We start from the raw sequence: 23,911 nt of genomic DNA on the forward strand, positions 1-23,911 counted from the left end.
GTGATCAGATTGCCCGCAAGGGGCAGGTTAGGGGCTGATTGATGGGTGGCAGTGACAGGGGGTGATTGATGGGTGGCAGTGACAGGGGGTGATTGACAGGTGATCAGTGGGTTATTACAGGGAAGAACGGATGTAAATAATGCACTGGCGAATCGATAAGGGGGGGTTTGAGGGCAATCTGAGCGTGTGGGCGGGCGATTGGGTGCCCGCAAGGGTCTAATCTGATGGGTAACAGTGACAGGTGGTGATAGGGGGTGATTGATGGGTAATTAGTGGGTGTTTAGAGGAGAGAATAGATGTAAACGATGGATTTGGGAGGTGATCTGATGTCGGATCTGCGGGCGATCTATTGGTGTGGGTGGGTGATCAGATTGCCCGCAAGGGGCAGGTTAGGGGCTGATTGATGGGTGGCAGTGACAGGGAGTGATTGATGGGTGGCAGTGACAGGGGGTGATTGACAGGTGATCAGTGGGTTATTACAGGGAAGAACGGATGTAAATAATGCACTGGCGAATCGATAAGGGGGGGGGGGTTGAGGGCAATCTGAGTGTGTGGGCGGGCGATTGGGTGCCCGCAAGGGTCTAATCTGATGGGTAACAGTGACAGGTGGTGATAGGGGGTGATTGATGGGTGATTGATGGGTAATTAGTGGGTGTTTAGAGGAGAGAATAGATGTAAACGATGGATTTGGGAGGTGATCTGATGTCGGATCTGCGGGCGATCTATTGGTGTGGGTGGGTGATCAGATTGCCCGCAAGGGGCAGGTTAGGGGCTGATTGATGGGTGGCAGTGACAGGGGGTGATTGACGGGTGATTGACAGGTGATTGACAGGTGATTGACAGGTGATTGACAGTTGATCAGGGGGGATAGATGCATACAGTACACAGGGGGGGGAGGGTCTGGGGGGGTCTGGGGAGAATCTGAGGGGTGGGGGGGTGATCAGGAGGGAGCAGGGGGCAGTTTAGGGACTAAAAAAAAAAATAGCGTTGACAGATAGTGACAGGGAGTGATTGATTGGTGATTAGGGGGGTGATTGTGTGCAAATGGTGGTCTGGGGGGTAGGCAGGGGGGGGTCTGAGGGGTACTGTGGGCGATCAGGGGGCAGGGGGGGGCAGATCAGTGTGTTTGGGTGCAGACTAGGGTGGCTGCAGCCTGCCCTGGTGGTCCCTCGGACACTGGGACCACCAGGGCAGGAGGCAGCCTGTATAATACACTTTGTATACATTACAAAGTGTATTATACACTTTGTAGCGGCGATCGCGGGGTTAACAACCCGCCGGCGCTTCCGATTGGCCGGCGGGTTGACGTCGCGGGTGGGCGGAGCCTATTGCCGGTGGATGCGCGCGCATCCCAGCGCGCGATCCCCGGCCAGAGAGTGCCCCAGGACCTGACGCCAATCTGCGTTACGTGGTACTGGGGCTGCCACTTTGCCGCCGCCAATATGAAGTAGGCGGTCGGCAAGTGGTTAATGGATTTTAAAGGACAACTTTAAAGGACAACTAAATGGAGGCTGACATATTTATTTCATTTCAAGCAATGTTATTTTAAAGCATAACCTACCTCCATCCGATGCCTAACCAATCCCCCACTGCAAAAAGCCTAACCCAAACCTACCCACTGCCTATTTACCACTGATAGTTTTGGTGCCAATGTTAATATTCGCAGTTAGTGGCCATACATGGAAATTACAGCAGTGTGCATAGCCGATGCTTGCTATTTTATCGGGTGCCTCAGGCTCCCAAATTTCCTCTTATAGACTCTAATCACTGTGATCAGCATGGGTGGCACCCAAACTACCGCGGAGCCCAAATTACGCGATTTAGGCCCTACTGAGCACTGATATAGTTTTCATTATAAAGTACTTTGTGAGTATGTAGACAGCTAGAAAGTTTGCTATTAAATTCTTGATGGTCTGCGCATGTTGCAGAGGGTGTATCGCTTATCTAAATATTGCTATGCTTAAAGTCGTCCCTCCTTCCCAAATCTAATATTTGGGACGTATGCTTGAATATAAATTAAATATTGCACCTGGCCAGGAAAGCAGCCCCCTTCCGCTCTTTACTCCCTCCCCATATTGCAGAGTAGCATAGCGGAGTAGCGTAATACTTACCTACTCCAGCGCTGAATCGGCTCTCCTCCACTCTCCCTTGCAGCTGCATGCACTATGCTGCATACCTGACCTGACATGCATCTAGAGCAGTGGTCCTCAAACTAAGGCCCGCGGGCTGAATGTGGCCCCCTGATTCTTTTTTTCTGGCCCCCTACACAAAATGTATTACTTATAGATGCGGTCAGCTACATCTTTAAATAACATCTTTAAATATTGGTGGTCCGCACATGGAATAGCAGTGCTGGCACCACCCATCCACATGGAACCCAGAAAGCAGTAATTCGCTGGTTTACAATCAAATTCCACATCAGATTCAGGTGACACTGCTGTCCAATTGGACTGCAGGTTTTCACCTGGGTATGCTTCACTGTCTGGCCCGCAAAGACTTCTAGATCATTTCATGTATATTCCAGCCCCCCCAGTAGTCTGAAGTATGTTGATCCGGCCCTCGACCCAAAACGTTTGGGGACCCCTAGATTCTAGAGCCTCAGGGCCCACTTCCACTGCCATTGCCATCTCTCCCATGAGGCGGGGTGAGGCAGCTTCCTCAGGCGGCGGAAGTGTGGGGAAAGCACCCGCCTGGCCATGGGTGGGGGGGCTGTCGAGCCGGAGGGGGTAGCAGCCAGGAAGGGTGAGCAGTAGGCACAGCAGTGGGAAGGGGGTCAGACCCCCCCCCCCCTCCTCACCTGGAGCTCCCCCGGCCGTGCTCCCCGCCAGCTAAATAAGCAGCATTTCTATTTGTGTCAGGCAGCAAGCAGGGAAAGCAATGACTCACCTGCTTGCTTTCCACTGCTTGCATCACTTCCTGCAATGCCACCCCTATACTTGCTGTACTTCCTACTTCCGTAGTACAGTGGACGGCATTGCAGTAAGTGATGCGAGCGGTGGAACGCAGCGCCTGGAACGGAAGCAGGTGAGTCATTGCTTTCCCCGCTCACTGCCTGACACAAATAGAAATGCTGCCTAATCAACTGGAGGGGAAGCGCGGATGGGAGAGTCCCAGGTGAGGGGGAGGTCTGACCCTTCTCCCTGCTGCTATGCCCGCTACTCCAGACCAGCCCTGTCCACTGCAAAGTGTCCTATAGCATGCAATAAAATGTTATTAAAGGACACTCAAAGCGAAAATAAACTAATGAAACAAACGATTGTTTCTATCTTCCTTCTCCTAAAAATGACTTTTTAAGATATTCCACAGTTTTATTTTATGTTTACTTTGCTTTTTAGGTTTAACTGTTTTATTGTTTTTGCTCAATGACACATTCATTGAAGTATGCCAGAGCTAAAATCTATGAACTATTGACCCTTTTTATCTCTTCCCTGCTCTTTCTGCTAGGAAAGTGTTTTATAGTTGGAATTTCTTATCAGTGAGGGTCACACTGTAGTTACTTCCTGTCTGAGTCAGGACTGAGTCAGCCACTTACATACCTGATATTTAACTCTTTCAGGCAGAGAAAGAAAAAAAGGAAAACAGCATAGTTATTTGTGTGCTAGGCACTGTACATACCCATGTCTATCTCATCATGATGTCACCTGTCACTTTGGGTATCCTTTAACCACTTTACCCCCAGCGGTGCGGATATCTCCATCCCTTTTTCCATCCTTTCACCCCCAGGGACGGAGATATCTGCACCTCCCGCGCTCCCGCCGCTGCCCGCGCTCCTGCTCGCTCGTGCGCGTGCTCCCGCTCTCGTGCATGCCGCCGCCCGCTCGCCTGGAGATCAATGAATGGGAAAAAGCGTTCCCGTTCGTTGATCTAAGCCCCCGCAATGATCAGCTGCTTCTCTGAGAAGCAGCGATCATTGTGAAAAAAAAAACACTTTCCCAGCCTCATAACCCTTCCTGCAAGCGTACTTCCTGTACGCTTGCAGGTCGCATAAACAAAAAGTTACTGTGGCCATCGTGTGGCCAAATAGTAAAACTACACCCTAAAGCATTTTTCGTATACAAATACAATAGTTTTACACTAAAAATTAACTAAAAACCTCCCACACTCCCCAATTTTTTTTTGTAATAATAATAATAAAAACAAAATTACAATAAAAAAAATTACATAAATAGTTACCTTAGGGACTGAACTTTTTAAATATTTATGTCAAGAGGGTATAACACTGTTAGGCTTCTTGCACACAGGGACGTTACAGGCGCACGTTAGTGCAGCCTGTAACACTCCCCCAACGCACAGCAATGTAACACAAGTGGGCTGTTCACAATGCCGACGTTGCGTTACATTGTAACGCAGCAAAGTGCTGCATGCTGTGCGTTCTACGCGGCTAAGCCGCGTTAGACTGTTTACACATGCTCAGTCATGTTGGGGAGGAGGGGAGCTCAGCCGGGCACATGGCTAATTAATATTCACTGCACTCAGTGACGTGCAGTGTTTACTTCCTGGAGCGGCCGCTCTGTGCGGCGATTGGCCGGGCGGGACCACGTGATGCCGCATGCGTCCAAGAGTACGCATCACGGCATCACGGACGCCAGAGTGAGCTGCACAACGCGGCTCACTCCGACGTCCACACCAGAGAGCACCAGGCGTTACGTTAGGGGCACGTTATGTGCCCTATAACGTCCCCTAAACGCAACGTCCTGGTGTATAACTAGCCTTACTTTATAAACTATGGGCTTGTAATTAGGGATGGATGCAAAACTGAAAAACATGCACCTTTATTTCCAAATAAAATATTGGCGCCAAACATTGTGATAGGGACATAATTTTAACGGTTTTATAACTGGGACAAATGGGTTAATACATTTCATGGGTTTTAATTACAGTAGCATGCATTATTTAAAAACTATAATGGCTGAAAACTGAAAAATAATGATTTTTTTCCCCAGATTTTTTCCTATTTTCCCATTAAAACACATTTAGAATAAATTAAATAAAATAATTCTTGCATAATGTCCCACCTAAAGAAAGCCTAATTGGTGGGGGGAAAAAAGATATAGTTCATTTCATTGCAATAAGTAATGATAAAGTTATAGACGAATGAATGGAAGGAGCACTGAAAGGTGCAAATTGCTCTGGTGCTCAAGGGGTAAAACCCCTCAGTTGTGAAGTGGTTAAAATGCATGCGTTTTTCCATGCCTTTTGTGTGTTTTTTTCGTGCGTTGCATTTTTTTCATACTATGTGATTCTGCATAGGGCAATAACCATCTCTGAGTAATTATGTAAAAATAATGCATGTAAAAAATGCATTTATGGTACCTAACTATGCATACGTTTTCCATCAGGTTGCAGAGGGTGTACCGTTCGTCTAAATATTTCTATGCTTAAAGTCTTCCCTCCTTCCCAAATCTAAAATTTGGGAGGTATGCATGAATATAAATATTGCATCTCCCACTCTGTGTCCCCACAGGCAGACACTTAAACACAATTACGGGACCTTCATTACATTTTAAAATCTGAATTTCTAAAAAGGTGTAAATTAAAATTTCCAAAGAACGTCTCATCATGATTTAGTATCGCAACGTTCCAATTCCAGCTTCCGCCTTATTTTAATCAGTCTGCACTTATTGGCAGTTCTGCTTTGGCATTAAATATTTGGTAACAATATTATGATGGAATCATTTGCTCTGTTGCTCCCTCTAGTGACATTTCGGTATACAAATACCCATTACTTATCTACAATCTGAGCTGTTCTACTGAAGATTCAAGCAGTTAGCAGTACAAATGGAATGTTACTAAAAAGTAAAGCTAACAATCATTGCTTTTATGAGTTTTAAAAATGCTAACATCAAATAATACAATCTTCTTATCTAATTTTTTTTTCCTGTGAGTGTTTTTTTTATTTTTTTATTTAGATTTGTTTTTGTTTATTGGTATGTATGTTTAGACTGTATTCCACCATTAACATTGACAGTTCCAATTGACAGCAGATTTTAAGGAAATAATGGGTCTGACCCTGACCCTGAGTCAAGGTTGTTGATAGATCAGCAAATTAGAGATTGTACCGTTTCAGCCAAATGCACATGAGTGATGAGAAGGTCTTTATAATAAATTCTGGACAAATTTTCAGCATTACTTAAAGGGAAGGTCCAAGCAAAAAAAAAAAAAATGAGTTTCACTTACCTGGGGCTTCTACCAGCTCCATGTAGCCATCCTGTGCCCTCGTAGTCACTCACTGCTGCTCCAGTCCCCCGCTGGCAGCTTTCTGACCTCGGAGGTCAGGGCCACATTGCATACATTTTTACGCATTCCAGCTAGTGCAGGAACAAAAATGTACGCGTTGCACTACTAACGCGTAAAAATGTATGTGTTAATGTTCCTGCACTAGCGGGAATGTGTAAAAATGTACGCAATTCGGCCCTGACCTCCGAGGTCAGAAAGCTGCCAGCAGGGGACTGGAGCAGCAATGAGTGACTACGAGGGCACAGGATGGCTGTATGGGGCTGGTAGAAGCCCCAGGTAAGTGAAACTCATTTTTTTTTTTTGCTTGGACCTTCCCTTTAAAGAAAACCTGTAACTAAAAAAAGATCCCCGGGGGGAATAGGGTACTCAGTTTGGGTGGGGGAAGCCTCCAGATCCTATCGAGGCTTCCACCATCCTCCTGCGGTCTCACTGTGCCCCTCCGAATAGCGGGGATGTAAATATTTACCTTCCCGGCTCCAACGCACGTGCAGAATCGGCTCTCTGCTCGGAGATAGGCGTAAATATCAGATCGCTGTCGGTCCGCTCTACTGCGCAGGTGCAAGTCTCCTGCTCATGTGTAGTAGAGCAGACCCGATGGAGATCGGCTATTTCCGCCTATTTCTGTGCTGAGAGCCGCAACAGCGCCCCCGCTGGAGACAGGGAAGGTGAATATAGCAATGCTAACTATAATCAGAGAAAAAGCATGTGTGCATCAACCAAGTGAACCTGACAAATCTGGCTTTGCAAATTTGGCCTATTGGCTAATCACGAGACATTGCTCATGCAAATAAGCATTTGCTTTCGCATGCCTAAATATGCAGGGTCAAAACCAAAAACTGCAAAACAATCGCCCTGCGGGAATTAGTTCATGCTATACAGCACTATCCAGGGGCGCCACGAGGAGGCTTCCCATTGCCCGCATACAACCGGGGGGCCGCGGGGGTCCCAGGCACTCTCACCGCCTGGAACCCACACAGCGGCACCCCGGAGGTGGAGGCCAGGGGGTGCAGGCGATCTCCCCAGCGTGGCCAGCGCCAGGAAGAGCCGCCCGCACACACCTCCCAGGATTAAAAACAGGCACTTACCTCAACGTCCATTGCGTTCTGCTATATGCGCATAACCTGGGCGCGACACATAAGGGGCGGACAGGCGCAAATAGCCTGCTCCAGGGCTCTCACCTCCTAAAACAAGCCACTCACTACCTGCCCTCAGAAGAAAGAAATGCAATGCTAACTATAATCAGAGAAAAAGCATGTGTGCATCAACCAAGTGAACCTGACAAATCTGGCTTTGCAAATTTGGCCTATTGGCTAATCACGAGACATTGCTCATGCAAATAAGCATTTGCTTTCGCATGCCTAAATATGCAGGGTCAAAACCAAAAACTGCAAAACAATCGCCCTGCGGGAATTAGTTCATGCTATACAGCACTATCCAGGAGCGCCACGAGGAGGCTTCCCATTGCCCCCATACAACCGGGGGGCCGCGGGGGTCCCAGGCACTCTCACCGCCTGGAACCCACACAGCGGCACCCCGGAGGTGGAGGCCAGGGGGTGCAGGCGATCTCCCCAGCGTGGCCAGCGCCAGGAAGAGCCGCCCGCACACACCTCCCAGGATTAAAAACAGGCACTTACCTCAACGTCCATTGCGTTCTGCTATATGCGCATAACCTGGGCGCGACACATAAGGGGCGGACAGGCGCAAATAGCCTGCTCCAGGGCTCTCACCTCCTAAAACAAGCCACTCACTACCTGCCCTCAGAAGAAAGAAATGCAATGCTAACTATAATCAGAGAAAAAGCATGTGTGCATCAACCAAGTGAACCTGACAAATCTGGCTTTGCAAATTTGGCCTATTGGCTAATCACGAGACATTGCTCATGCAAATAAGCATTTGCTTTCGCATGCCTAAATATGCAGGGTCAAAACCAAAAACTGCAAAACAATCGCCCTGCGGGAATTAGTTCATGCTATACAGCACTATCCAGGGGCGCCACGAGGAGGCTTCCCATTGCCCCCATACAACCGGGGGGCCGCGGGGGTCCCAGGCACTCTCACCGCCTGGAACCCACACAGCGGCACCCCGGAGGTGGAGGCCAGGGGGTGCAGGCGATCTCCCCAGCGTGGCCAGCGCCAGGAAGAGCCGCCCGCACACACCTCCCAGGATTAAAAACAGGCACTTACCTCAACGTCCATTGCGTTCTGCTATATGCGCATAACCTGGGCGCGACACATAAGGGGCGGACAGGCGCAAATAGCCTGCTCCAGGGCTCTCACCTCCTAAAACAAGCCACTCACTACCTGCCCTCAGAAGAAAGAAATGCAATGCTAACTATAATCAGAGAAAAAGCATGTGTGCATCAACCAAGTGAACCTGACAAATCTGGCTTTGCAAATTTGGCCTATTGGCTAATCACGAGACATTGCTCATGCAAATAAGCATTTGCTTTCGCATGCCTAAATATGCAGGGTCAAAACCAAAAACTGCAAAACAATCGCCCTGCGGGAATTAGTTCATGCTATACAGCACTATCCAGGGGCGCCACGAGGAGGCTTCCCATTGCCCCCATACAACCGGGGGGCCGCGGGGGTCCCAGGCACTCTCACCGCCTGGAACCCACACAGCGGCACCCCGGAGGTGGAGGCCAGGGGGTGCAGGCGATCTCCCCAGCGTGGCCAGCGCCAGGAAGAGCCGCCCGCACACACCTCCCAGGATTAAAAACAGGCACTTACCTCAACGTCCATTGCGTTCTGCTATATGCGCATAACCTGGGCGCGACACATAAGGGGCGGACAGGCGCAAATAGCCTGCTCCAGGGCTCTCACCTCCTAAAACAAGCCACTCACTACCTGCCCTCAGAAGAAAGAAATGCAATGCTAACTATAATCAGAGAAAAAGCATGTGTGCATCAACCAAGTGAACCTGACAAATCTGGCTTTGCAAATTTGGCCTATTGGCTAATCACGAGACATTGCTCATGCAAATAAGCATTTGCTTTCGCATGCCTAAATATGCAGGGTCAAAACCAAAAACTGCAAAACAATCGCCCTGCGGGAATTAGTTCATGCTATACAGCACTATCCAGGGGCGCCACGAGGAGGCTTCCCATTGCCCCCATACAACCGGGGGGCCGCGGGGGTCCCAGGCACTCTCACCGCCTGGAACCCACACAGCGGCACCCCGGAGGTGGAGGCCAGGGGGTGCAGGCGATCTCCCCAGCGTGGCCAGCGCCAGGAAGAGCCGCCCGCACACACCTCCCAGGATTAAAAACAGGCACTTACCTCAACGTCCATTGCGTTCTGCTATATGCGCATAACCTGGGCGCGACACATAAGGGGCGGACAGGCGCAAATAGCCTGCTCCAGGGCTCTCACCTCCTAAAACAAGCCACTCACTACCTGCCCTCAGAAGAAAGAAATGCAATGCTAACTATAATCAGAGAAAAAGCATGTGTGCATCAACCAAGTGAACCTGACAAATCTGGCTTTGCAAATTTGGCCTATTGGCTAATCACGAGACATTGCTCATGCAAATAAGCATCTGCTTTCGCATGCCTAAATATGCAGGGTCAAAACCAAAAACTGCAAAACAATCGCCCTGCGGGAATTGGTTCATGCTATACAGCACTATCCAGGGGCGCCACGAGGAGGCTTCCCATTGCCCCCATACAACCGGGGGGCCGCGGGGGTCCCAGGCACTCTCACCGCCTGGAACCCACACAGCGGCACCCCGGAGGTGGAGGCCAGGGGGTGCAGGCGATCTCCCCAGCGTGGCCAGCGCCAGGAAGAGCCGCCCGCACACACCTCCCAGGATTAAAAACAGGCACTTACCTCAACGTCCATTGCGTTCTGCTATATGCGCATAACCTGGGCGCGACACATAAGGGGCGGACAGGCGCAAATAGCCTGCTCCAGGGCTCTCACCTCCTAAAACAAGCCACTCACTACCTGCCCTCAGAAGAAAGAAATGCAATGCTAACTATAATCAGAGAAAAAGCATGTGTGCATCAACCAAGTGAACCTGACAAATCTGGCTTTGCAAATTTGGCCTATTGGCTAATCACGAGACATTGCTCATGCAAATAAGCATTTGCTTTCGCATGCCTAAATATGCAGGGTCAAAACCAAAAACTGCAAAACAATCGCCCTGCGGGAATTAGTTCATGCTATACAGCACTATCCAGGGGCGCCACGAGGAGGCTTCCCATTGCCCCCATACAACCGGGGGGCCGCGGGGGTCCCAGGCACTCTCACCGCCTGGAACCCACACAGCGGCACCCCGGAGGTGGAGGCCAGGGGGTGCAGGCGATCTCCCCAGCGTGGCCAGCGCCAGGAAGAGCCGCCCGCACACACCTCCCAGGATTAAAAACAGGCACTTACCTCAACGTCCATTGCGTTCTGCTATATGCGCATAACCTGGGCGCGACACATAAGGGGCGGACAGGCGCAAATAGCCTGCTCCAGGGCTCTCACCTCCTAAAACAAGCCACTCACTACCTGCCCTCAGAAGAAAGAAATGCAATGCTAACTATAATCAGAGAAAAAGCATGTGTGCATCAACCAAGTGAACCTGACAAATCTGGCTTTGCAAATTTGGCCTATTGGCTAATCACGAGACATTGCTCATGCAAATAAGCATTTGCTTTCGCATGCCTAAATATGCAGGGTCAAAACCAAAAACTGCAAAACAATCGCCCTGCGGGAATTAGTTCATGCTATACAGCACTATCCAGGGGCGCCACGAGGAGGCTTCCCATTGCCCCCATACAACCGGGGGGCCGCGGGGGTCCCAGGCACTCTCACCGCCTGGAACCCACACAGCGGCACCCCGGAGGTGGAGGCCAGGGGGTGCAGGCGATCTCCCCAGCGTGGCCAGCGCCAGGAAGAGCCGCCCGCACACACCTCCCAGGATTAAAAACAGGCACTTACCTCAACGTCCATTGCGTTCTGCTATATGCGCATAACCTGGGCGCGACACATAAGGGGCGGACAGGCGCAAATAGCCTGCTCCAGGGCTCTCACCTCCTAAAACAAGTCACTCACTACCTGCCCTCAGAAGAAAGAAATGCAATGCTAACTATAATCAGAGAAAAAGCATGTGTGCATCAACCAAGTGAACCTGACAAATCTGGCTTTGCAAATTTGGCCTATTGGCTAATCACGAGACATTGCTCATGCAAATAAGCATTTGCTTTCGCATGCCTAAATATGCAGGGTCAAAACCAAAAACTGCAAAACAATCGCCCTGCGGGAATTGGTTCATGCTATACAGCACTATCCAGGGGCGCCACGAGGAGGCTTCCCATTGCCCCCATACAACCGGGGGGCCGCGGGGGTCCCAGGCACTCTCACCGCCTGGAACCCACACAGCGGCACCCCGGAGGTGGAGGCCAGGGGGTGCAGGCGATCTCCCCAGCGTGGCCAGCGCCAGGAAGAGCCGCCCGCACACACCTCCCAGGATTAAAAACAGGCACTTACCTCAACGTCCATTGCGTTCTGCTATATGCGCATAACCTGGGCGCGACACATAAGGGGCGGACAGGCGCAAATAGCCTGCTCCAGGGCTCTCACCTCCTAAAACAAGCCACTCACTACCTGCCCTCAGAAGAAAGAAATGCAATGCTAACTATAATCAGAGAAAAAGCATGTGTGCATCAACCAAGTGAACCTGACAAATCTGGCTTTGCAAATTTGGCCTATTGGCTAATCACGAGACATTGCTCATGCAAATAAGCATTTGCTTTCGCATGCCTAAATATGCAGGGTCAAAACCAAAAACTGCAAAACAATCGCCCTGCGGGAATTAGTTCATGCTATACAGCACTATCCAGGGGCGCCACGAGGAGGCTTCCCATTGCCCCCATACAACCGGGGGGCCGCGGGGGTCCCAGGCACTCTCACCGCCTGGAACCCACACAGCGGCACCCCGGAGGTGGAGGCCAGGGGGTGCAGGCGATCTCCCCAGCGTGGCCAGCGCCAGGAAGAGCCGCCCGCACACACCTCCCAGGATTAAAAACAGGCACTTACCTCAACGTCCATTGCGTTCTGCTATATGCGCATAACCTGGGCCGACACATAAGGGGCGGACAGGCGCAAATAGCCTGCTCCAGGGCTCTCACCTCCTAAAACAAGCCACTCACTACCTGCCCTCAGAAGAAAGAAATGCAATGCTAACTATAATCAGAGAAAAAGCATGTGTGCATCAACCAAGTGAACCTGACAAATCTGGCTTTGCAAATTTGGCCTATTGGCTAATCACGAGACATTGCTCATGCAAATAAGCATTTGCTTTCGCATGCCTAAATATGCAGGGTCAAAACCAAAAACTGCAAAACAATCGCCCTGCGGGAATTAGTTCATGCTATACAGCACTATCCAGGGGCGCCACGAGGAGGCTTCCCATTGCCCCCATACAACCGGGGGGCCGCGGGGGTCCCAGGCACTCTCACCGCCTGGAACCCACACAGCGGCACCCCGGAGGTGGAGGCCAGGGGGTGCAGGCGATCTCCCCAGCGTGGCCAGCGCCAGGAAGAGCCGCCCGCACACACCTCCCAGGATTAAAAACAGGCACTTACCTCAACGTCCATTGCGTTCTGCTATATGCGCATAACCTGGGCGCGACACATAAGGGGCGGACAGGCGCAAATAGCCTGCTCCAGGGCTCTCACCTCCTAAAACAAGCCACTCACTACCTGCCCTCAGAAGAAAGAAATGCAATGCTAACTATAATCAGAGAAAAAGCATGTGTGCATCAACCAAGTGAACCTGACAAATCTGGCTTTGCAAATTTGGCCTATTGGCTAATCACGAGACATTGCTCATGCAAATAAGCATTTGCTTTCGCATGCCTAAATATGCAGGGTCAAAACCAAAAACTGCAAAACAATCGCCCTGCGGGAATTAGTTCATGCTATACAGCACTATCCAGGGGCGCCACGAGGAGGCTTCCCATTGCCCCCATACAACCGGGGGGCCGCGGGGGTCCCAGGCACTCTCACCGCCTGGAACCCACACAGCGGCACCCCGGAGGTGGAGGCCAGGGGGTGCAGGCGATCTCCCCAGCGTGGCCAGCGCCAGGAAGAGCCGCCCGCACACACCTCCCAGGATTAAAAACAGGCACTTACCTCAACGTCCATTGCGTTCTGCTATATGCGCATAACCTGGGCGCGACACATAAGGGGCGGACAGGCGCAAATAGCCTGCTCCAGGGCTCTCACCTCCTAAAACAAGCCACTCACTACCTGCCCTCAGAAGAAAGAAATGCAATGCTAACTATAATCAGAGAAAAAGCATGTGTGCATCAACCAAGTGAACCTGACAAATCTGGCTTTGCAAATTTGGCCTATTGGCTAATCACGAGACATTGCTCATGCAAATAAGCATTTGCTTTCGCATGCCTAAATATGCAGGGTCAAAACCAAAAACTGCAAAACAATCGCCCTGCGGGAATTAGTTCATGCTATACAGCACTATCCAGGGGCGCCACGAGGAGGCTTCCCATTGCCCCCATACAACCGGGGGGCCGCGGGGGTCCCAGGCACTCTCACCGCCTGGAACCCACACAGCGGCACCCCGGAGGTGGAGGCCAGGGGGTGCAGGCGATCTCCCCAGCGTGGCCAGCGCCAGGAAGAGCCGCCCGCACACACCTCCCAGTGTCAGGTTCACTTGGTTGATGCACACATGCTTTTTCTCTGATTATAGTTAAGGTGAATATAGCAAGCCTTGTCAGGCTTGTCGAGCCAGGATTGCGGGACTTGTTACAGAGTCTCTTTAACCCTCCTGGCGGTTAATTAAAACCGCCAGGGGGCAGCGCAGCACTATTTTTTTAATTTTCTTTTTTTTTAATCATGTAGTTAGCCTAGCGCTAGCTACATGACAGCCACTGTGCAGTGGCATCCCCCTACCCTCTTCGATCGCCTTCGGCGATCAAGCCGTCCGGAAATCCCGTTCTGAACGGGATTTCCATTAGGGCTTCCCCCGTCACCATGGCGAAGGGCGGGATGACGTCACCGACATCATCGACGTCGTGACGTCAAAGGGAGTCCCGATCCACCCCTCAGCGCTGCCTGGCACTGATTGGCCAGGCAGCGCATGGGGTCTAAGGGGGGAGGGGGCAGTGCGGCGGGTAGCGGCGAATCGGCGCGGAGCGGCGGCGATCAGGCAGTACACGCAGCTAGCAAAGTGCTAGCTGCGTGTACAAAAAAAATGTATGCAAATCGGCTCAGCAGGGCCTGAGAAATCCTCCTGCATGGCATAGCCCAAGCTCAGCTCGGGCTTACCGCCAGGAAGGTTAAAGGACAATTGAAGGAAGAGGGATATGGAGGCTGCCATATTTATTTCCTTATAAGCAATACTAGTTATAAACAACACAGATCCTGAATTAATCAACAATTAACAAATTATTCCCTCACAAAGGGATAAAACTTAACATTTATTTATGCATTAAAACCTTCTAGGATTACTGTCATACTAGTATCTACATTAAAGGTTGATGCAGTAGGTAAAGTTATAAAGAGTGATTACTCATCCCACTGTCAGCCAGGTAATAACCGTTACAAAAAAACCCCACCATACTAGTTGCCTGGCTGTCCTGCTGATCTTCTGCCTCTAATACGTTTAGCCATAGACCCTGTGGGCCCATTCACACTGGGAACCGCAAAACACTATCGATAATCGCTAGCGCTTTGCGGATGCGTTTTTAGCGGTTAACGCGTATTTTTTATTGTACATTTTCACAATTTTTTAACGATCGGAATTAGCTCTTTTTTTAACATTGAGATCACTAAAAAATCGCAAAAAAAGTGATGCATGCGCCGTGTTTGCGTTTACCGCGAATAGCCAGCAATCACGGCAGAGAAATCACTGCCATATACTATACATTACACTATCGCTCTTAAAAGTGCTAGTGATCACCAGCAGTGAATCGCTTAAAGAAGTTCTTTCGCGAAAAAAGTAGGCAGTTAAAAAATGTGACAGATGACAGGTTTTGGGCCAGTCCATCTTTTTAAGGGGGATTCTCAGGGCTTTCTTTGTTTTCAACAGCATTTCCTGAACAAAAGTTGCAAAATTTAACTGACATAATAGTGTGCAAGGGATTAGGGAGGCCGGCTGGTATCTTACTATTTTGGCAGTTAAACTGTTGTTCAGGAAATGCTGTTGAAAACAAAGAAAGCCCTGAGAATCCCCCATGAGGAGATGGACTGGCCCAAAACCTGTCATCTGTCACATTTTCTAACTGCCTACTTTTTTCGCGAAAGATCCCCTTTAAGTGTGAATGGAACCTGAACAAGCACGCAGCAGATCAGGTGCATCTAACATTATCGTCAGATCTGACAAGATTGGCTTCATGCTTGTTTCGGGTGTGATTCAGACATTACTACAGCCAAATAGATGAGCAGGGCTGCCAGGCAACTGGTATTGTTGAAAAGGAAATAAATATGACAGCCTCCATATGCCGCTCGTTACAGTTGTCCTGTAAAGGAACCTGAAGCAAGAGGTATATGGAGGCTGCCATTTTTATTTCCCTTTAAATAAATACCGGGTTCCTGGCAGTCCTGGGGATCTGTTTAGCTGCAGTAGTATCTGAGTCACACACCTGAAACAAGCATGCTTGTAATCCAGTCACACTTCTGTCAGAGCACCTGATCGGCATGCTTGTTCAGGGTTTGTGGCAAAAGTATTACAGGCAGAGGATCACCAGGACAGCCAGGCAACTGGTATTGTTTAAAAGGTAATAAATATGGCAGCCTCCATATCCCTCTCACCTCAGTTGTCCTTTAAGTTGTAAAAGAATCTTTGGTTCAGAAAATAAATCAGACTCATTTCCTCATTATGCATTTCTTTAACAGCTGTTAAAGGGGACCTGAACTCAGAATTTCCTCTTTGCGAAGCAACAACATAATAACCTTTAAAGAAAAACATTTATAGCTACTACACACCCTGCAAAAAATCTTTAGTGTGTCTACTTCCTGTTTTCATGGAAGCAGACATGGGGTTAACATCTTGTGTTTACAAATTAGCTGCTCTGCCGAGGCAGCCAGCTGACACAGCTGAGAGACTAAATTACACTGGTGATTAATCACAGATGAGGTGGAATTAGACAGGCTAAACTCTCTAAAAACATACAGGGTGCATTTCTCTATGTTTTCCTTCTGTCCTGTGCAAGAGTTCAGGTCCACTTTAAAGGACATCCGAGGTGAAAATAAACTGATGAGAAAAAAAATTGCATCTATCCTCCTTCTCCTAAAAATGACTTTTTTAGATATCCCACGTTTTATTTTATATTTAAATCTAGTTTTTACGTTTTTACTGTTATATTGTCTCTGCTCATTGACACCTTCACTGAAGTATGCCAGAGCTCAAATCTATGAATTATTGACCCTTTTTATCTCTTTCCTGCTCTCATTTACTGACAGGAAAGTGTTTTATGGCTGTAATTCCTTATCAGTGAGGGTTATGCTGTAGTCTGAATCAGTATGACCCGGTCCCAACTCGGACAGAAACTCTCAGTTACATACCTGATGTTTAACTATTTCAGGCAGAGAAATAAAAAAGGAACACAGCATAGTTATTTGTGTGCTTGACACTGTACATACACATGTCTATCTCATCACGTCACATGTCACCTCGGGTATCCTTTAAAGGGATACTTAAGTCTGGGCAAAAAAATGAGTTTAACTCACCTGGGGCGTCCCTCAGCCCCTTGCAGCTAATCGGTGCCCTCGCAGCTCCGCTCCGATGCTCCTGGACCCGCCGGCGACGACTTCCGGTTTCGCAGTCACCGGCCGTCAGGCATGGGAACGCGAGTGATTGTTCGCGTTCCCAGCCACAATAGCACCCCCTATGCGACTATTGCAGCCTTCTTACCGCAATAGTCGCATAGGGGGTGCTATTGTGGCTGGGAACGCGAACAATCACTCGCGTTCCCATGCCTGTCGGCCGGCGACGGCGTAACTGGAAGTCGTCGCCGGCTGGTCCAGGAGCATCGGAGCGGAGCTGCGAGGGCACCGATCAGCTGCAGGGGGCTGAGGGACGCCCCAGGTGAGTGAAACTCATTTTTTTGCCCAGACTTAAGTATCCCTTTAAGGTGGAGTGATAAGGGCTTTGTATACATTGTATCCAGTGATGGGACAAGGTTCTCCAGCATCAGAGGCAGACATTCCAAAGATGTCTAGTACTCCCCCTATCCTCCGCAGAGTCCACAATATTCCCTGGTAGTCTCATTTTCCAGGCGTCTATGAAAATTAAAGTGCCGGGGAAATTTGGTAGCACGTTGACGCTGCCTGTGGAATATCGGCAATGCTAATTACAATACCTAACCTTCCTGTTCTCCTTTCACACTAACCCTCCTAGCTACTCCTAACACTAACCTACCACTATCGAAGCCTAACACTAACCCCACTTGCCTACTCCTAACATTAAAGGGACACTTAAGTCAAACAAAAAAAATGAGTTTGACTCACCTAGGGCTTCCAATAGCCCCCTGCAGCTGTCCGGTGCCCTCACCGTCTCCCTCCGATCCTCCTGGCCCCGCCGGCAGCCACTTCCTGTTTCGGTGACAGGGGCTGACAGGCTGGGGACGCGAGTGATTCTTCACGTTCCCAGACACATTAGCACCCTCTATGCTGCTATATGGTATATGATATATGCTATAGCAGCATAGATGGCGCTATTGTGGCCAGGAACGCAAAGAATCACTCGCGCCCCCAGCCTGTCAGCTCCTGTCACCGAAACAGGAAGTGGCTGCTGGCGGGGACAGGAGGATTGGAGGGAGACGGTGAGGGCGCCGGACAGCTGCAGGGGGCTATTGGAAGCCCCAGGTGAGTAAAACTCATTTTTTTTGTTTGACTTAAGTGTCCCTTTAACCTACCACTATGTAAACCTAACACTAACTACCTCTTTCCTACTCCTAACAGTAATCTAGACTCACCAACTCACACCTGGTAGCTGACCTCACTGCCACTATCTCCATTGCCCCGTCACTTCAGCCCAAATTGTCCACTGGGTGCCGCTATTTGTATTGTGTGGTCTATGGGGAGCCCAAGTTTCCAATTCGCCACGAACGCCCAAATTTCCTTTACCGATTTTCCAGATCGAGTCATTGTATAGGTCCAAAATCTTCCCTGCTCACTGATTATATATATATTTTTCTTTTGACCCTGTTTTAATAGCATACATAGCATAATGTGTGTTTTTACACTGCAATAGGAACATGTGCATAGGGCCAGTTAGTGGCGTTTCCCGGCATTCCGTTCTGCCTCATCACGTTTGGGGGAAGCGCCGGGCTTCCTGCGGCGATTGTCGGCTTCCCGTTGCAACCGGCAGTTTTCGTCCCCGAAAGGGGACATGAAGACACAGCGGTGAATCGACCCTAGAACCTGAAACGACGTGGTAAATCCGGATTGGAACGTTGCGCAATCAACGGTAATCAGCGGTAACCGCGTGATGCTAAACGCTAACAATCACTTGACTAGGAACATTTAGCCAACGCTAACTTAAACCGGCCCTAACCTAAATTTGAGCTGTCTATATTATTAAAAGTATTGTGATTATTATTTTCTGCTATGTTGATACTTTTTTCTTACTTTGTAAAGTGGGCCAGATGTTTTGTCAAAACAAGACAAGGCACAGAACATTTACATTGCACTTTTCTCCTGGCGGACTCAAACCACCAGAGCTGCAGCCATTAGGATGCACTCTACAGGTAGAAGAAGAGTCAGGGTCAAGAGAAGGAGCCCTTAACCAGTACATTATCCAGCCACTACAGCCACATCTGCTTCCTCGGGACCATACATGATTATCATCAGATCCCTGTTACTGACTGTGCAAGCTGCCAAATCTTATGAGGCTGCAAAATCAAAGTGGACCTGGAACAAGCAGGCAGACGCCACAACTGGAACAAGCATGCAGACGCCACAACTGGAACAAACATGTAGGCACCACACCTGGAACAAGCATGCAAACACCATATCTGGGATAAGGATTGGTGCAGGCCCAGATTTACATCACAGGAGCCTATAGGCACAGATGTCCTGGCATCCTAGACTTTGCCCTCCATGAACCCACAAACCCCTGCCAAACTGCACTGCAAGTGTGCTGCCTGGCCCAGCTGTCACTTCTCCCTTACTTTCCTTGCCTATCATAGACACCTACAGGTGTCTCTTAGTATTAGGTAGCCAGAGGTACCCTCGATATTAAGTAGCTAGAGGTGCCCCAGACTGAAGGAAGATCACTTCGGTGAAATGCCGAGAGCTGGGTGAGTAACCTCTCATTTACACTCCATCAGGACTCTGCATAGGGAAGGAGACAATCAGGGAGAGGAGTAAACCATCTTTCCATCAGCAGGCGCCTGTAGGCACGTGCCTACAGTGCCTTATGGTAAATCCGGCCCTGGATTGATGTTATTCTTGGTGGTCGTGACTTGTGATCTCCCCCAAGTATCCAGATTAGAGAGACCAGGAGCCTAATAGTGCAATATTGTTTATAAAGATGGAGTATGGAGTAATGTAAGTATAATTCTCACAATGGTGAGGTCAGAAGGCAACGGCTGGTGTCCACTGACCGGATTACCAGGAGTTGTAGCTCCAGAACAGGGGACCCGAGGAGGAGGGTGAGGGAAGCCCTGGTACTCATGGGGCTGGAGGAAGGCCCAGGTAAGTATTAATAGTGGCCAGTGTACCATCTCTGGTACACTTTAAGAAGGTAAGATCTATAAACCCCTTAGATATAAATGCCTGTTACCAGATATTTAGGGCACCTCCATCACAGTTTTTTGACACCTGGTATAAGAATGCAGACGTCACATAAGTTGTAACCATTGCTTGGAAACGACTGCTTGAACCCGGTTGGTTGCCTTGGGCAGCACGAACGCTGCAAAGTTCCTCGTGTCTTTAGTTCAGAGGCACCAGCAGGCCAGCGCAGGTCATTATAATCTCCCTGATGAGACCTGATTGTACAGCTGCGTGGAACAAACGCCAGATCCATGGTATGACGATCACCTGCCTGAATTGGCTGTCGCTCAGAAAACACAGCTGCAGGAACAGTGACATCCAATTACACGTTATGCCAAACATTATATATTACACACTGTGACTGCTCAGTGCGCGTCTCAGATGCTGCCCAGTGCGGTGTGTGCAAACATGGGCAACGGGGAGAGCAGCGGCGAAGCAGCAAACTCAACGCCTCGCTCCTCAACGCAGCTTGGACCTCAATGTTTATATGTATTCTATATATATCAGTCACTGACTCAACAGTAAAACCACTGTCAGGTGAAATGAATAAAAGTCTTTAGCAGCACATTTTAAATAATAGAGGCAGCAAGTGAACAGCCAGTTCTTGAACATGATATTGGTAAACTCAAAAATGGGCAAATATAAGGATTTATGAGACTTTGAGGTCTCCAAAATTGTAGGTCTTGGGTGTCCAATTCTTAAAGTGTGCCAACCCCCCACCACCACCACCACCACCACCACCAAGAAAAGATCCAAAAAAACAAAAACTTTGATATTTACCTAAGAAGAGGGAAGCCTTTGGATCCTGCAGACGCTTCCCACTTCCCACTGGCCCCCATCGTTGCCACTCATGGACGCCAGGAATATATCCGACAAGAGCTGTACTGTGCCTGCGGGAGTATGACCCTGGCTGGAAGAATCTGTGAGGTTATTGTAATGTAAATCCATTTAGAACGAATATTTCAACAAGAAGACTTTAGACAGAGTTCTCCCTTAAAGCGATTCCGAGGGTTCAAAATGAGATATTCACCTGAACAGAGGGAAGCCTCAGGAGCCTATTGTGTCTTCCCTCAGTGAGTCGATGTCCCTCGTTGCCCTCCTCAGTTACCAGCACAGCCGTGCAGTAGCCACATGAGCACGGCCACACATGCGCAGTAGCACAAAGCCCGCGGGTGTGCTTGCGCAGCCACGCTGAAGGAAAATAAGGTGTACCACGCCAATATGATTAGTGACAGTGCCTTGTGGCTAATCTTCTGGGAGGCCACACTCAGCGAGGAGACATCAGAGCAGCAAGAGAAGCCTCAATAGGATCCTGAGGCTTCCCTCTCTTTAGGTAAGTATCTAATTTTGTATCTGAGCATCAGTTTAGGTACACTTCAAGATACAGTATATGTAACAGAAAAATTCAGTCTAAAAATTCTAGTCTTTAAATAAATAAATTCAGCTTTTATCTGAAGGTTATCTTATTGCAACTGGAATTAGTCTAGACCACAGGTGTCGAACTCCAGGCCTGAAGGGCCAGAACGATGCCAGTGTTTAGGATTGACTGAGAAAGAGAGGAATGTGTTCTACCTGATGGACCACACCTTTTCTGATTCAGACCCATCAATTAATTTGAGCTTTGTCAAAAATGTGTGAGGACCTCGGCCCTCGAAGGACCGGTTTGACAACCCTGGTCTAGACTGTACAGAGCCAGGCACATACTGGGCTGATTAAACCCTAACAAGTACAATAAAACTGATCTTACGGTAGTACATGTCAACACAACCCAAAAGCGAGGTCGGAAAGTGACTGGTATGTTTTGAACATGTTACATCAATTGTATTACCGTATCTAATGGACAACATATAATTTAGGGAACACCATCAATACTCCACCCTCAGCCCACCTGCAATGGGATGGGACTAATTAATGCTTGCTTAACCCAGGAGTTTTTACAGTAGTAGTGGCTGGATGGTGTACTGGTTAAGGGCTCTGCCTCTGACACAGGAGACCTGGGTTCGAATCTCGGCTCTGCCTGTTCAGTAAGCCAGTAATTCAGTAAGGAGCGCTTTGGGCAAGACTCCCTTACACTGCTACTGCCTACTGAGTGAGCTCTAGTGGCTGCCTCGCAAGCGGTTTGAGTCCGACAGGAGAAAGGCGCTATACAAATACTGCAATTATTATTATTATTTATGATGTATGTGTAATGTTATTGTAACGATTGTGGAATTCCCTCCGTGATCAGCGCACAAGACGTGCGCTGACACTGCGGAAATCCTCCACAAGAGTATAATAAGCGGGAACCCAGCAAAAGGTGCAATGCACCTGTAGAGGGAAATTCCTGTCGACAGATGGAGCTGTGGAGTGCAGAGGAACAGCTCCTCTGCCCTGCCACAGACGCAAGACAGGAATTGTACGAAGGGAAGAAACGCAGGGCAAGATAGCCCTGAAAGAGATCGAGCAAAGGGACAGATTGTATGTGTGTGCACCAAACCAGTCGCCAACCCGCGACGGTGCACACACAACAGCAGATATGACGTAGGAACGCAATCGCCGGAGAGACGATTGCCAGAGGTGACACAAGGCTACAGCAAGGCAGAGCACAAGAGTAGCAAAGGTACAGCAAATCATACAATGAGGAGATAAGGAAAATAACAAACGCTAACTAAACGCGAACACCGCACTCATTCGCAACAGTGCACGCGTTTTATGCGCGGACCCCGCGTGATAAGCACAACAGGGACAAGCACGCCTAACTAACCACCGACAGACAAACATAAAACAGAGGACGCGAGCGCTTGCTTAACGGTTACCTCACCGAGCCTCCAGCAAGCGTTCGTAGCAGACAAGACAGATACACGGAAACAGGAATATGCAAGAGATACGATCCACTGCTCTTTGCATCAGAGCGAGTTCGATCCAAGTAAGGCAACAACAGAACAGAGGGGCCTACCAGTAACAACCGCTGCTCTGGTTAGCACCCCACAGACAGACAGAACAGGCAATACAAATAATGAAATCCTAACTGCACTAGGTAAACCTGCCTAGTGCAGTCCCAGGAATTACTCTAGGCTAATCTTCAAACAAAGAGCAAGGCTGACACTCCAGGCGAGTGTTCCACAGGACTAACTCTTATGACGAGCAACTTACTGTGGGAAACATAGCCCTTTATAGAGCAAGCCCACAAAGGATATGGCTAGGCAATCTGCATGACAAACGTTTGCAAATTCCTCAGCAGCAAGGTGCACAACTGACAAAAGGTCTCTCTTCCAGAGACCTGCAGAATGCAGACCTGAACAGTGGTCAAAAGGCTGCCTGCCTGTGCAGGCAGCCACGCGGATCCTCACAGTTATAAGGCAGGCTTGTGGCCAGTGATGAACCTAATCTGCTAATTACGATTCAATTTACTTTGTATATTTGTAATTACTTTGTAATTACGAATGAATGTACGCGTAATTTACGTGTAATTTCGTGCCAATTTTGGCGGTGAATTGTAAAGCCCCCCCATACATGCTATAGCTACCAAAATTGCTACATATAATAAGGAGAATAGTGGGTATAAGTCACATTTTTCAAAAAGACCTTATTGTTTTTGAGAAAATCGATTTTATATATGCAAAGAAAAATGGTTTTTAAACAGAAAAATGACATGGTTTTTTTTGTATTTTTAAAATTTTTCTCAAAAACTACAAGGTCTTTTTGAACAATTCTTTTTGTAACTTGTACCCATTATTCTTCTTACGCAGCATTCTTCTTACGCATTCTTCTTACGCAGCAATTTTGGTAGCAATAGTTTGTATGAGGGTTTTGTTATTCACAGCCAAAGTCGGCACGAAATTACGCATAAATTACGCGTAAATTCATGCGTAATTACGAATGGTACCAATTAAATAAGAAATTAACTACGCTATTTCCCCAAAATGTCACTATACTATTACGATGCGTAATTACGCATGGGCGTAA

The sequence above is a fragment of the Hyperolius riggenbachi genome, chromosome 6 (assembly GCF_040937935.1).
Source record: "Hyperolius riggenbachi isolate aHypRig1 chromosome 6, aHypRig1.pri, whole genome shotgun sequence".
Lineage (NCBI taxonomy): Eukaryota > Metazoa > Chordata > Amphibia > Anura > Hyperoliidae > Hyperolius > Hyperolius riggenbachi.